This window comes from Crocuta crocuta, unplaced genomic scaffold, assembly GCF_008692635.1.
Source record: "Crocuta crocuta isolate KB4526 unplaced genomic scaffold, BGI_CrCroc_1.0 scaffold176, whole genome shotgun sequence".
NCBI classification, from domain to species: Eukaryota; Metazoa; Chordata; class Mammalia; order Carnivora; family Hyaenidae; genus Crocuta; species Crocuta crocuta.
Window position 1 is genome coordinate 3,625,109 of NW_027531905.1, and position 13,938 is coordinate 3,639,046.

The 13,938-nt window shown below is 37.0% G+C and overlaps 1 pseudogene; it reads left to right on the forward strand.

Annotated features, from left to right (window-relative positions):
- The first annotated feature begins 9,381 nt into the window (after window positions 1–9,381).
- LOC144240245 (ADP/ATP translocase 2 pseudogene) lies at window positions 9,382–10,240 on the forward strand (annotated as a pseudogene).
- The last annotated feature ends 3,698 nt before the right edge of the window (window positions 10,241–13,938 follow it).

The following is a 13,938-nucleotide window of genomic DNA, read 5'->3' on the forward strand; positions in this document are numbered from 1 at the left end:
TTAAGTGAGCATTTTGAAGACTCAGTTCTTAGGCACCCTGTGTTATATTGGGAATGCAGAGGTCTGACTAATCTGAATCTGAGTCTGAGTTGTTACCACATTATGTTAGAAAATCATATCATTAGGGGAGAAGATAGAAGTTTTGGAAACTTAGAATTCTGTGTCTCTGATTTTAAATTTCATGAATGGTTATTATAGGTTTAACAATATTACATCAGTAAGAACAAGGAAGAAATAAGGCTAACTGCATTTGGTGGTATGATAAATAACTCTATGCAGATGCCAATAACATTGCTCCATTCATAAGTCTTCAGAAAAAATAATGAAAAGATAATATTAAGAGGAAGTGCTCTTCACCTGCATTATTTTCATAGTTTTTTTTCCTTCTATAAAGTGAACAATATATCACTAAATTTTAATTTAAAATACATCATCCAGCCATTGAGCAATGTGCTTGTGCTTCACAGTCCAGTGTAGTGAATACTGTATTTCAAGTGGTAAGATGAGGTACCAAAATATCAGCCATTTTCCCGTTGGCTGAGGGCTGAGGGAACTTCTGCATAGGTGGACCTATACACATCTGCAACCCTGAACATAGATCCTTTGAGTAAATTACTACTTCAGAGACATAAGCATTGATTATTCCCAACTTCAGAAAATAGTTTCTCCTAGAACGTTTGCCTGTGTGGGTTCTCTGCAGCTGCTTTATAGACTTTCTGTCACCCAATCCACCCAGTGCACTTATGGCATAGGCACTTTAATCTCTATTGTGAATTAAAAGAGAGAGGAGAGAGAGAGAGAGAGACTCAGAGAATTTGGGTCAGTTGCCAAAGATCAAAGAACTAATGAGGGTCTGATGCCAAGCCCAAGCTTTTTCCTTCCTATCCAGCCTGCTTGTTCCTTTCACTATTGAAGTGTCATGTGTGCAGGTCAGGAAGATACAAATATGCTGAAGCTAACTAAACACTCCTCTTTCTTTATTTTTTCTTTCTTCTTTCTTTCTTTCTTTCTTTCTTTCTTTCTTTCTTTCTTTCTTTCTTTCTTTCTTTCTTTCTGTTTATTTTTGAGAAAGAGAAAGAGAGACAGAGCACGAGCAGAGATGGGCAGAGAGAGAGAAGGAGATATAGAATCCGAAACAGTCTCCAGGCTCTGAGTTGTCAGTACAGAGCCCTAAGCAGGGCTTGAACCCACAGACCATGACCTGAGCTGAAGTTGGACACTTAATCAACTAAGCCACCCAGGCGCCCCAGCACTGCCTTTTAAATTTTGATTGAACTTTCTCTTTTAGAGGTCCTACATGCTATGGCTATGATTTATGCAAGTCTTCAGAGCTGGGGATAATATCAACATTATTATTGATAATTATCCTCTCGAAAAATGATTCTTCAATATTCTAGTGTGACTTTAGAGTACAAACCTTCTTATCCTTGTTATAGAAATAGAAACTCCCTATCTAAATAATTAGAATAATGAGCTCCATTAATTTCCCTGTTTATTATGTTAAGACCAGATTATTCAGAATTGTTATTCATTTATAAGACTATTAATTATCATTAGTAGTACTTATTTTGTTTATGACATGAAATAAGTGCATTAATGCCTAAGAACAGAAGTGTTGATTGGATAATCTCTAGAGATTCTTTTGAGACTGCAGGTATGGATAATGTTTCTCTCTTTATTAAGGAAATAAAACAAAGGGCTGGTAACTTCAGAAATGTACAGAACTTATTTAATTTCAACAAGGAGGAAGAAAACAAAACAAAACAAAAGGAGGCTTTCAAAGGACTTGTTTGCCTCAAGTGTATTTGCTATTTTAAAAAGTAACTCAAAGTTGGCATATATAAATTAGACCATGGGTCCCAAGGAATTTTGAGTCTTAAATGAAAAGTGACAAATGCAGAATAATACAGGGACTTTTAGCTTGTGACAGTGTTTTCAGTTCAGAGAACAGAAAATAATGTGTGGCAATTTCCTTGATCTGTAAAGCCCAGTGTAAGTCGACACACCTAGATGATCGCCCACATAAGACTTGTGATGCCCCTTCTCCGGATGTGCCTTTCTTCCCAACCTTTGCTCGTTTTCCCTACCCACAGTCTTCCTTATCCTCAGCTGCATGAGCTGAACCCTTTATGGACAATTCATTATCAGCCTCTCCCCTGAAGCCTTCCGTGAACACCTTATTTAGAAGTTCTCTCCACTCCTTGAACTACTGGAGAATATATGATATTTAACAATCACATAATCTATATCAGGCACTGATAAAATATTTAATTTTATGTACTTCTCTTTTTGTAAACTCTTGGAAGGAAGAAGCTTGCTTCCTATTTTCACTGTATTCTTCATTATAACTTACAAAAGGATGTGCAAAGAGTGGATGTTAATACCTACCTTATGAGTTGTAGGTAGGTATTGAATGCTTTTTGCCTCTAATATTTTTCCAACTTATCACTGATGCCCACGATTTAATCATACATTTCACTGTTTAAGCACTGCAGATTTTTTCCATAAAGACAAATAATCCAACATTAGTCAATCAGTTGTCACTTAGTGTGAATATGTACACATATATAACATATTTTCTGGGACATTCTGAGAAGATGAGGCTTTTGAGTAATGGGAAGGAGAGGGCTGGGAGGAGGGGGTAGAGAGAGAGGAAGAGGTAGAAAAAGGGAGGCAGCAACTTTCCAGACAAGCCAGGGGCAGATCTATGGCTATGCTTTCTCTAAGCCCTGCTAGCGACGGATATTCTCAATAAGGAACTCTTCTAAGAAAACATTTTTTTTTTAAAAATAGCTGTTGTTGTTGTTGTTGTTGTTAAACCTAATTCTAACATGGAATTACTCAAATCTAAGGCCTTCCTGGAACTTGGTGAGTATTGGCAAGTCTGATTCCTTCAAACCTTTTCAAGCTGGCCGGATTGTTTATTCGGAAGCAGCTAGACCCAGGATTTGTCTTTACCACATTAAAACACTTGTCATCCTTCTGTCAGTCTGTGGCAGGACACAGTTGTTATGGCTGTCTTGCCAATTAAGCGCATTTCGGGCTCTCTAATTAAAGCTTCAAATAGTGACATCTGTTCTTCATCATTTTAATCTGTGGTCATTTTCTGAAAGGCCAAAGATGGCCAATTCATCCTTAGACTGGAAATCAATATGCCTCTAACCTCATGTGGCCCAGATTTTATGAGTAACATCCATGGTTTCATTCAGAAATGTTCCACCTTGCTTTGATTCTTGGAAAAATAGAGATCATTCTACACTTCGCTTTCCAGATGGTTCTGTCTTTAGCTGGCATTTAGCAATGAGCCAGAAGCCTGTTTGTTAATAGAATAGTCCTGGGTAGTATACTAGTGCTATGTCAGGGACCATGTCTTTCTCATCAGATGCCACTGCAAATAGCTCTGTGCTCAAATGAAGATTCTGACAGGTTGACCAATGACAGGCATTTCCTGGGTTGCACAGCCCTGAAAGATTTGCCCTGAAAAGAGAGGTTTTGGTAATAAGTTAATCAAATCTTTCTGATGCTGGCTTATATCCAAGCTAGACACATGGAATGCTGCCGTCCATCACCTAGACTCTGTAATGAGCATCATATTCTTTACTGCCTATTCATCCATCTATCCATTCTAGTCTTCATCCATTAATCATCTGGGTTTGTGATGCATACCAAAGTCAATAGCAAAAACAAAAACGAAAAAAATGAAAAAAACCAAAGTCAATAGCATACATCAGTATAGTTCCTTCTAAATACTTCAGCACACTTATCTTTAAGGTTCAAAATTTGTTTACAGTATTTTTCCTTCCGTGACATAATTTATAAACAAGATTTGTAAACTTTAAGTGAACATTTAAGTTTTGACAAATGAATACATGACCCAAAACATCTGTCAAGACACAGAATATTACCCTCATCCCAAAAAGATATCCATGTCTCAAAAAAAAGAAAAAAAAAAAAAAAAGATCTCCACATCTCCTACCACTTAACTCCTAACTCTGTTCCATGTACAATCTCTGCTCTGATTTTTTTTCCCCAGAATTGATTAGTTTTGGCTATTCTAGGACTTCATAAGAATGGGATTACACAATATGTATTCTTATGGAAGGTTTATTTTATTCAGAATAATGTTTTAGAAATCCTTCTTGTGTGTATCAACAGTTCATTCCTTTTTTTAAATTTTTGAGTAGCACTCTGTTGTTTAAATAATCACATTTTATTGATTTATAAATAAATCTGTGTCCTTCTGTTGATGGACACTCAATTTCTGGCCAATATGAAGAGAGCTGTTATGAACATTCTTATCCAAGTCTTTCTATAGATTAGTCTTTGATATCTCTGGTAAAAACTAAAAGTAGAATTGTGGGGTCACAGTTCTATAACAGTTCTATAGTTCTATAATAAACTTCCAGATTTCCTTTTCCTTCCAAAGTAAGTGTACAACAATGAAAGAATGTAAGAAAATTTTAGTTTCTCTATGTCTTCACCAATACTTGGTGTCATTATTTTTTTTAATTTTGGCTTTGCTGGTCGCTCTATTTCATAATGACTTTGATTTACATGTCTTTCCTGGCTAATAACATCAAGTCCTTTTAAAATTTACTTATTCATTATTTCTGTACATTATTTTGTAAAGTGTTCAACTTTTTTTTGATTAGGAAACTTTAATGTTTGTTCTTTATTGTAAAGTTATATGGTTTCTTTATATATTCTCAATGCCAGCCTTGTGGATATTTTTCCTAGACTAGCCTATTTATTTTTGTAATGGCATCTTTTGTTGTGCATACATTTTTCATTTTGGTAAAATGTAAATATTCTTACATTATTGGGTCACTGCTTTATGTGTCTTTCCTGATAAACCATTGCTTACACCAAAGTGATGACTATGTTCCCCTATGTTTTCCTTTAAGCTCTAATTAATTTTTGAGTGTGGTATCTAAGAAAACAGTCAAGTTGCTTTTTCCATATGGATATTTAGCTGTGCCAGCATTCTATGTTAAAAAGCTATTCTTTCCCCTATTGGATCGCTTTGGCACCTTTGTGGAAAATCAAATGTCTATGTTAAGTGTGCATTTATTTGGAGCCTTCTCTGTTATCCCATCGTTTTTTTCTCTCTGGTTTGACCAATACCATACTGTCTTTATTACTGCACTGTTGCAGTATGTCTTGAAATCAGATAATGTAAATCCTACAACTTTGTACTTTTGCACTCTTGCTTTGAATATTCTAGGTTCTTTGCAGTTCCATGCATGTTTTATAACTAGCTTTTGTGTTTCTACAAAAAATGCCTGCTAGATTTCTGACCTGGATTGTGTTGAATCTAGAGATTAATTTGACAAGAATTATCATCTTTATGATAATACGTATTCTAACTTATGAACATGGGGTATTTACCCATTTATGTGGGTCTTTATATTTGCTCAGCAATATCGTGTTCTTTTCAGTGATAACAGTCTGCATATCTTTTGTTAAATGTCTTCCTAAATGCTTTGTGTTACTAGATATTATTGTAAATGGAATGTTAATTTTCCATTATTTTCTCTTGGTATATAAAAATAAAATTGATTTTTATATTTTAACTTGTATTCTATGATCTTTATAATTCACTTATTAGTTCTATAAATTGTTTTGTAGATTCCTTGGGATTTTCTTTATAGTCAGTGATGTCATCTGAAAATGCATCAGGTTTGCTTCTTCCTTTCCAATCGGTATGCCTGCTTTCTTTTCCTTCTGTTATTACAAATTTGGAATCATATTATAGTACTCAATGAATAGTGATGAGATTGGACATCCTGATCTTATGGGGAAAATTAATTTTACCATTATGTAATATTGTACCTATATATACTATACATATCTTTATACACACATATATACATATACAAAGTTGTACAGTTTTTGTAATTGCCTTTCATTAGATTGAGGAATTTTATTTTAATACTTACTTGCTGAGAGTTTTTATCATGAGTAGTTGCTGAATTCACTAAATAATTTTTCTGCAACTACTGACATGATGATATGTCCTTTACTCCTTTATGTAGTTAATAGGATGAGTTCCACTGGTCGATTTTCAAAGATTCAATCAATACTGCATTCCTGGGATAAGCCCCATGAGGACATGATGTATTATCCCTCTTATATTGGTGGATTTGCTCAAGAACTATTTTGTTAAGAAATTTGTGTCTATGTTAATGAGTATATTGGCCTGTAATTTTCTTTCTCCCTACCCTCCTTTTGGTAATATCTTTTTCAGTTATACTAAGATTTTGCTGGCAGATTGATTTCCTCAGCAGATGTCCTCTCAAGTATCGATGGTCAGAATCACATCCTATGCCCACCCCTATATGAACTACTACCAAAGGGATGGTTGCCTAAGCTTGATTTAGACTATTGACGACACACTCCTGAGAGATGGCCTGCTATTGAAGCTGTGTGGAAGAAATTGAAATTGGAGGTTTATTTGGAGGGAGAAAAGGAACAGCTCTCACAATACATACCACAAAAAATATTATTACTATCATCCCCCTTGAGAGAAGGGGAATAAAGGAAATTTAAGAGGTTAAATAGCTTGCCAAAGGTACACAGACAGCAAGTAGAAGATTCAGAATTTCGGCAGAATAAAAACAGTGTTACTCTAGATGTCAAGAAACTTGTGATAACTTAGTTATATCATGAAATAACTATGGGATCTGGAGCTATTCACTGAAACTCTCTAGAGCTCAGTTCCCCTCTTCAGAATTAAGCTCTAAAATGAGCTCTATGAATCACAAATTTTACAGTTAAGGACAGATTGCCATATCATGTTCCCCAAATTGATTAAGGAACCACTTATGACTTGAAATATCAGGAAGTGAATGGCAGTATCAGTTGTATTGAAACACAAAGCTATGAAAATATTGATTTAGTATAAGAAATGTGGAGCAAGAGGAGCTAGTTTGGAAGCCGAGTTTACACAGTATTCTGCCTTCATTTTCTTTGTAAAAGAGCTTATGATTCTCATAGTTTTAAATTTTCTGCTATTTTGCAATTCAATGAATATCAAGAATTAAAGCATCAAGATTTAAAATTATGGAGGAGACATTATCCTAATGGGAAGAATATAAGCATATCTGAGTTTGGTGTTGGTTCTGCCTTTTACTAAAAGGGTAAGGACATATCACCTGACCTCTTGGCTCTCAGATTCTTCATCAGAAGAAGAGCAAGAGAGACTGGTGAAGATACAGACTTATCTCTCAAAGCTATGTGAAATGTGTGAGATAATATATGTAAAACTAATAGCAAAACATGTGTACCTAGGAGGTATTCAATAATTATTCGTCCCTCCCCAATCTTGCTTATGAATGGTGTTGATAAATGTGCTTCATGATAAAGTGGATATTTCTTTTTTTTTTTAAATTTTTAATGTTTTATTTATTTCTAGGAGAGAGAGACAGCGTGAGCAGGGGAGGGTCAGAGAGAGAGGGAGTCACAGACTGAAACAGGCTCCAGGCTCTGAGCTGGCAGTCAGCACAGAGCCCGACGCGGGGCTCGAACCCACGAACCGCGAGATCATGACCTAAGGGAAAGTCAGACGCTTAACCGACTAAGCCACCCAGGTGCCCCTAAAGTGGATATTTCTGAGCTTGTCTGGACAACTTAAAATATAGACCTTTATTACTAAAGCTTTTAGTAAAAACTGAGATACTCCTCTCCATGCCTAAAATTGATCTATAGACAGAGAGAATGATCAAGTGAGGGATCTGTAGCAATAGGAATTGTATGTTCATGGTCTTGTGTACCGTGTCTCACTCCTACTGTGTCCTGATCCCAACCCTGAGATGAATACATATTTGAAAAAAAAAATTCTCACTGGATTCTGATGTTGGCCTTTCATTGTTAGGAGTATATTCAGCTGTAACAGAAAATTCAGCTAATAGTTGTTTGAGTAGAAAGAGTACTTTTTCTCCCATAACAAGAAATATGCAGTAGTTAGTGTTGGTTCAGCAGTTAAAGCCATCAGATTTGGCATTTCTGAAGTTCTCTTGACTTTATTTTCATTTTATTATGGGACAACTGCCACTGTTTCAGGCATCAGGTTCATGTTTCAGTCTTGAGGTTTTACCAATTATCTTTGTCCCCTTTATCAATGAAGGACAAGTTTCCTAGATGTTCTGCTTCAGTCTCTTTGGCCAGAAGGGAGCTATAAGGGAGGCTGGATAAATCAGTTTATGTGCTCTAGCTACTATGGAAGGGGCAAAATTTGTTCATAATGAATATGAACTAACCAAACAGTGGTAAATGCTCCAACTTCCCTTACCAGGTATTTAAGAATTTCTTCCTTAATTGGACACAGTCAGAAATTTACTCTGAGGAAGATTTCCATAGCACTGAAGGAAAAATAAATTCTATCTTAAAGGTTAAGATCCCATGTAATCATTAGAGCAAACTTTAATCCTATATGTAATAACTGATTTTAGTAATCTAAAATCTAATTAACATCTTCCCTAATTCTTTTTCATCCACTAATTTATGCTTAAATTTCCTGTTTCATCCTTAATAACCCTTTTATTCTAACTAACACAAACAGAGCATCTCTGAGGCAACAGTGAAAGATGCTAACCAGAATTTTGCAATTACCTATGAAGTGAGGAGCTTCATAAGTAGATTTTTAAGAGGATTAAGGAAACCACTAAGGTCTTGAAGAGGATAGAGTGTGGGAACCAAAGACAAATTTCATCCCCTTGACAATTTTGTCCAGAGCTAATCCTTTTCTGTAGCTCATCATAATGTTTTATATATTATCTATTCCTCTAGTAGCCGTTACATTAGAATCTCTTATTTATTTACTTTTTTCGAAAGGTAAATACCAACCAATACCTGTTCTATCTCATCTGCTATTACTTTCTTATAGAAACCAATGTGACTTTCCCGGCTGATCTCAAAATATACTGTGCACTCTCCTGCTTCTACATCATTGCAGAGTATGTCCCACCCAGAATGCCCTCACTGTCCACTGAAATCTTGCTCATTTGTCAGCGCCATTTAAAAATACTCCCTTATTTGTTCATCCATTTTGGCATACATAGTTTGGAGTTTCTCTCTGCGGCACTAACTATATCCTACCCACTATGGTGAATGGTGGATATAGTATTACAGCCGTATTAAATCATAAGGCCTTTTTCTCAGAGATTCACAACTCACCATCTCTATAGTACCTTCCATGACAACTCTCACATACAGGCGCTTCATTGTTGACCTATTTGTTTAATTTTTACCATATTTTACTCTATTTGTGAATAAATGTAGAATAAATTGTGGAGCAAATGAATACATGCAGCCCAGAGTCCCGGAGTCCCAGTAGATTCCAGCCACAGTCCTGTGGTTGCCTGCCTCCTCTTTCCTTTCGACATGCCAGATGTCACTGTGTCCTTTCCCAAGGACTTCTTGGTGGGTGGAGTGGTTGCAGCCATCTCCAAGACTGAGTGGGGTCAAGCTGCTGCTGCAGGTGCAGCATGCCAGCATGCAAATCACCACAGGTAAGAAATACAAGACTGTGGTTCATATCCCCAAGGAACAGGGAGTCTTGTCCTTCTGGTGTGGTAACCTGGCCAACGTATGTCATCAGATGCTTCACCACCCAAGGTCTCAACTTTGCCTTCAAAGATAAATACAAGCAGATCTTCCTGGGTGGTGTGGACAAGAGAACCCAGTTTTGGTGCTTCTTTGCCTGGAATCTGGCAGCTGGGCCCACATCCTTGTATTTTGTGTATTCTCTTGAATTTTCCCTTACCTGCCAAAGCAGCTGTTGTGGAGAAAGCTGGAGCTGAAAGGGAATTCCGAGGCCTGGGTGACTGTTAGGTTAAGATATACAAATCTGATGGGATTAAGGGCTACCAAGGCTTTAATGCATCTGTGCAGGCCACTATGATCTACTGTCCTGCTACTTTGATGTCTATGACACTGCAAAGGAATGCTTCCAGATCCCAAGAATACTCACATCTTCATCAGCTGATGATCCCACAGTCTGTCACAGCTGTTGCTGGGTTGACTTTCTACCCATTTGACACTGTGGCCAAATGATGATGCAGTCAGGATGCAAAGGAACTGACATCATGTACACAGGCATGCTTGACTGCCAGAGGAAGATTGCTCTTTTGATAAAGGAGCCAAACCTTTTTTCAAGGGGTCTTGGTCTATGGTTCTCAGAGGCATGAGTAGTGCTTCTGTGCTTGTCTTGTATGATGAAATCAAGAAGTCAAGAACATAAGCTATTTACTAGTTTTCCCCCTGTGAACAGGCATGTTGTATTATATAACACAGCTTGAGCATTCTTGCCATTTATCAATGGCAACTATTTACTGGTTGAAAATGGGAAACAATAAAATTCATCTCACCAGTTTTCTCTTAAAGCCATTTCCACAATGATGGAACTCACATATTTTTTATCTCTGTCATTCATGATAAATAAATTTAAAGAAATAAAAATACCTGAGATATATATGTGTATATATTGCACATATATAATTATATATATGTGTGTGTACACACACACATACACACACACACACATATAATTGAATAATGGAGTAAATCTGTGCCTTGAAAAATCATTGACCTGAACAAATTGAAAATCTCCCAAATCCTCTGGAGTGCCATCACCGAGTAGTGTGTGTACGTTTTTTGATATGCAGCTCACTTTTGTCATTTTGTGTTTGAGTTGTTGCTGCTGTTCTATTTTAAAGATATCATTGAAAACAGTAAATTAAGGACTGTATTCTCTGGAATAGATAGTAAACAAAAATTCTGAACATTTGACATTACAATGTGACACTCAGTAATTTATTTACTTTCTCAGAGTACTAAATTGCTAATTTTGGTATCTTGCAATGACTGGGTTCTTGTTGGTTTCATTGTAGCAACTCTTCATTTGGTGATGGTCAGTAGTTAAATTGGATTCTTCTTTCTTTGTCAAGAGAGTAGATGATTTCATAAAACTGCAGTGTTTCTATATATTATTAATAAGATGTCATGTTTTTTCCCCTTGTAGCTCATTTGTTCCAGGCAAGAAGATTGATAATGTTGCCTGTTCTTCAACTTAAAACAGATTCACCCTAAATGAAAGAGCCACTCTGTCAGAAGGTGAGAGATAACATTGCCCAGAATGAACTGGTGGTTCATTGATTCTAAGGGTAGCACAAGAATGTATCACTTCTGGGTCCTGCTGTCTAAAGATGTTGCCAATAGAATGAATTGAGACAGTCTTATCAAATCATTATGAACAAAACATCACTGAAAGAATATTAATTTTTTAAAAAAATCTAATACAGATTCATGGTAATTTCAATTTTCCTTCACACAGGACAGATCTATCTTGATACTTGAAACATTTCAAGTGACAGGCTTTGTGTTTTAAAAAATAGACTCCCTTTTTATCATGTCTCTGATGCAATTTTTTGCACCCACAGAACCTAGGAATTCCTTGAGTTTCAGGAGCAGAAATAGTCCTAAGCTAGCAATAAAATAATTGTTAGACATTTTACCAGAGTCCAAAATGGTTCTTGAATTAAAGGGATGCTAGGTCTAACCAAAAATAAAGGAGAATTTCCATCTAACAGTTTCAGAGGTGTTGTGGGCTGCTAATTTACCCCTCTGCCACTGTCAGTGCTCCTGAAACTATGTGTGAAACCCCAAGGAGAAGCCTGGAAAAAGTCAAATTAAAGGGGAGACAGTTTAGATTGCTCCAGGAATTCAAAATGAAATTGAATGCTGCCAGCCCCGCCTCCACCCCACAGATGAGGATCTTCCAATTATAAAATTTCCATCCAATCTTTTTTCAAAATCCTAGCCTACAAATCTCGTTTTCCCTTTCTTCTTGTTCAGGCTTGGATTCTCTTCATATCTGTGATGCTGTCTTTATTTCACAAAATTAGGATTCCTTACCTTCTGAAGACTAATTTACTGATTTGAGAATGGCCCTTCTTTTGCCAGGGTGTCAATAAATTCTCCAAGACTGTGTTCCTGGAATAGCTGAAATCATTTTCAGGCCAAGGTCCGTAGACATTACATTTTATTATCCTAGAAAGAACCACAAGACATTAGTCACTGCTAGCTGCATTCCTATGCTATGAAAGACTTTTACTACTTCTGTTTTTATATTTATGAAAATGCCCCAGTTTTCTCGACATTATTTAGAACAACAAGTCGTCATGTTCCTATACTATTATCTATTCTGTGCCGCAAAGACTCTGATAAGCTCAGGGGACATTTCCAAAGTGCCTGTTTCTGAGTCATCTGACAATTTGTGTGTTCTTTACCTCTGGTTTGTGGTCAGTGTCCAGGACAAAATGTTTCAGTTCTTCAGTCTCAGAGGCATGTGAGTCTAGGAATCCACCAGCAAGGTCCCTTTGCTCAATTTTCTTCGAGTGATCATTCCTGAGAAGAATCTCCTTCTGTTTCATCATGGTGTTTTGGGAAGGCCTGCAGCAAGAAGCCTACAGTAAAAAGAAAGTATACCACCTTACTCACCTAAAATGAAGACAATATACTAGTATTTGCCTTTTATACTCTCCCTTTTCACATTTGCACTTATACTGTGGCACTAAAGATAGTAATATCTTTATGTATTTTTAAAATATGAGTTGAATAGTGTGTAATATTTTAAAATATGACTATTCAACAACTTACATGCCAATTTATTTAAATTTTGACATTCAGATTTATTATAGTTTTTTCATTTTTATTCTATTAAAGCTTTTTTATTAATTTTTTGAAAGGCAGCATGCACCTTAAAAAAACTGTTTCTTAATGTTTATTTATTTTTCAGAGAGAGAGTGTGAGCAAGAGAGGGGTAGAAAGAGATGGAGACACAGAATCCAAAGCAGGCTCCAGGCCCTGAGCTATCTGCACAGAGCCTGATGTGGGGCTCAAACTCACAAGCTGCAAGATCATGACCTGAGCTGAAGTCAGATGTTTAACTGACTAGGCCATCCAGGCACCCTGAAGTTTTTTTTTCCATTTTTAAACACAAAGTTATACTGAGTATCTTATTCTTATTTATTTATCTATTTATTATTACTATTTTTAGTGTTTATTTTTGAGAGAGAGAGAGTGAATGGGGAAGGGGCAGAGAGAGGGAGACAGAATCTGAAGCAGGCTCCAGGCTCTGAACTGTCAGCACAGACCTTGACACAGGGCTCGAACCCACAAACCATGGGATTATGACCTGAGCTGAAATCTGATGCTTAACTGACTGAACCACCCAGGTGCCCCAAGGTGTTTTTTTTTTTTTTTTTTTTTAAACANATTTTGGGGCTTATCTTGGGTTTGTATATCAAAATGCTAACATAGGTTCTTGAACTTTCTCTTTATCTCATCTCAAATTTCTCCAGAGGCTCTTTGGGAGTAGAATTGAAAATAAAATAGAAGCAGGAGCTTCTGGTTTTCTAAGCAGAGGTTTATAGGTTCCAGGAGAGAGGTGGTGAGGGGTTGCTCTCAGGGCTGGCTTGTCTGGCTGAGAAAAGAGTCCCTCTGGGCAGTAGGACAGACCTGAGCATCTCTGGCTTCATGGACGCAGCTGAGAAGACAGTAGGTGCTCCTTGTTTTGAACCCTGAGGTAGAAACTGCCCTGAATCTGCTTTTTCTTTTTTAATTTTTTTAATGTTTATTTATTTTTGAGAGACAGAGAGACAGATTGCCAGCAGGGGAGGGGCAGAGAGTGAGGGAGACACAGAAACCGAAGCGGGCTCCAGGCTCTGAGCTGTCAGCACAGGGCCAGACATGGGACTTGAACCCATGAAACATGAGCTCATGACCTGAGCTGAAGTCGGACGCCTACCCAAGTGAGCCACCCAGGAGCCGCCTGCTTTGTTTTACAGTGGCTTAAAACCTTGGGTCATACAACTGGTTGCAACTGTGACCTGGGAAGGGAGAGCCAGCATAGCCAGTTGGTCTTAGCTTTGGCATCCT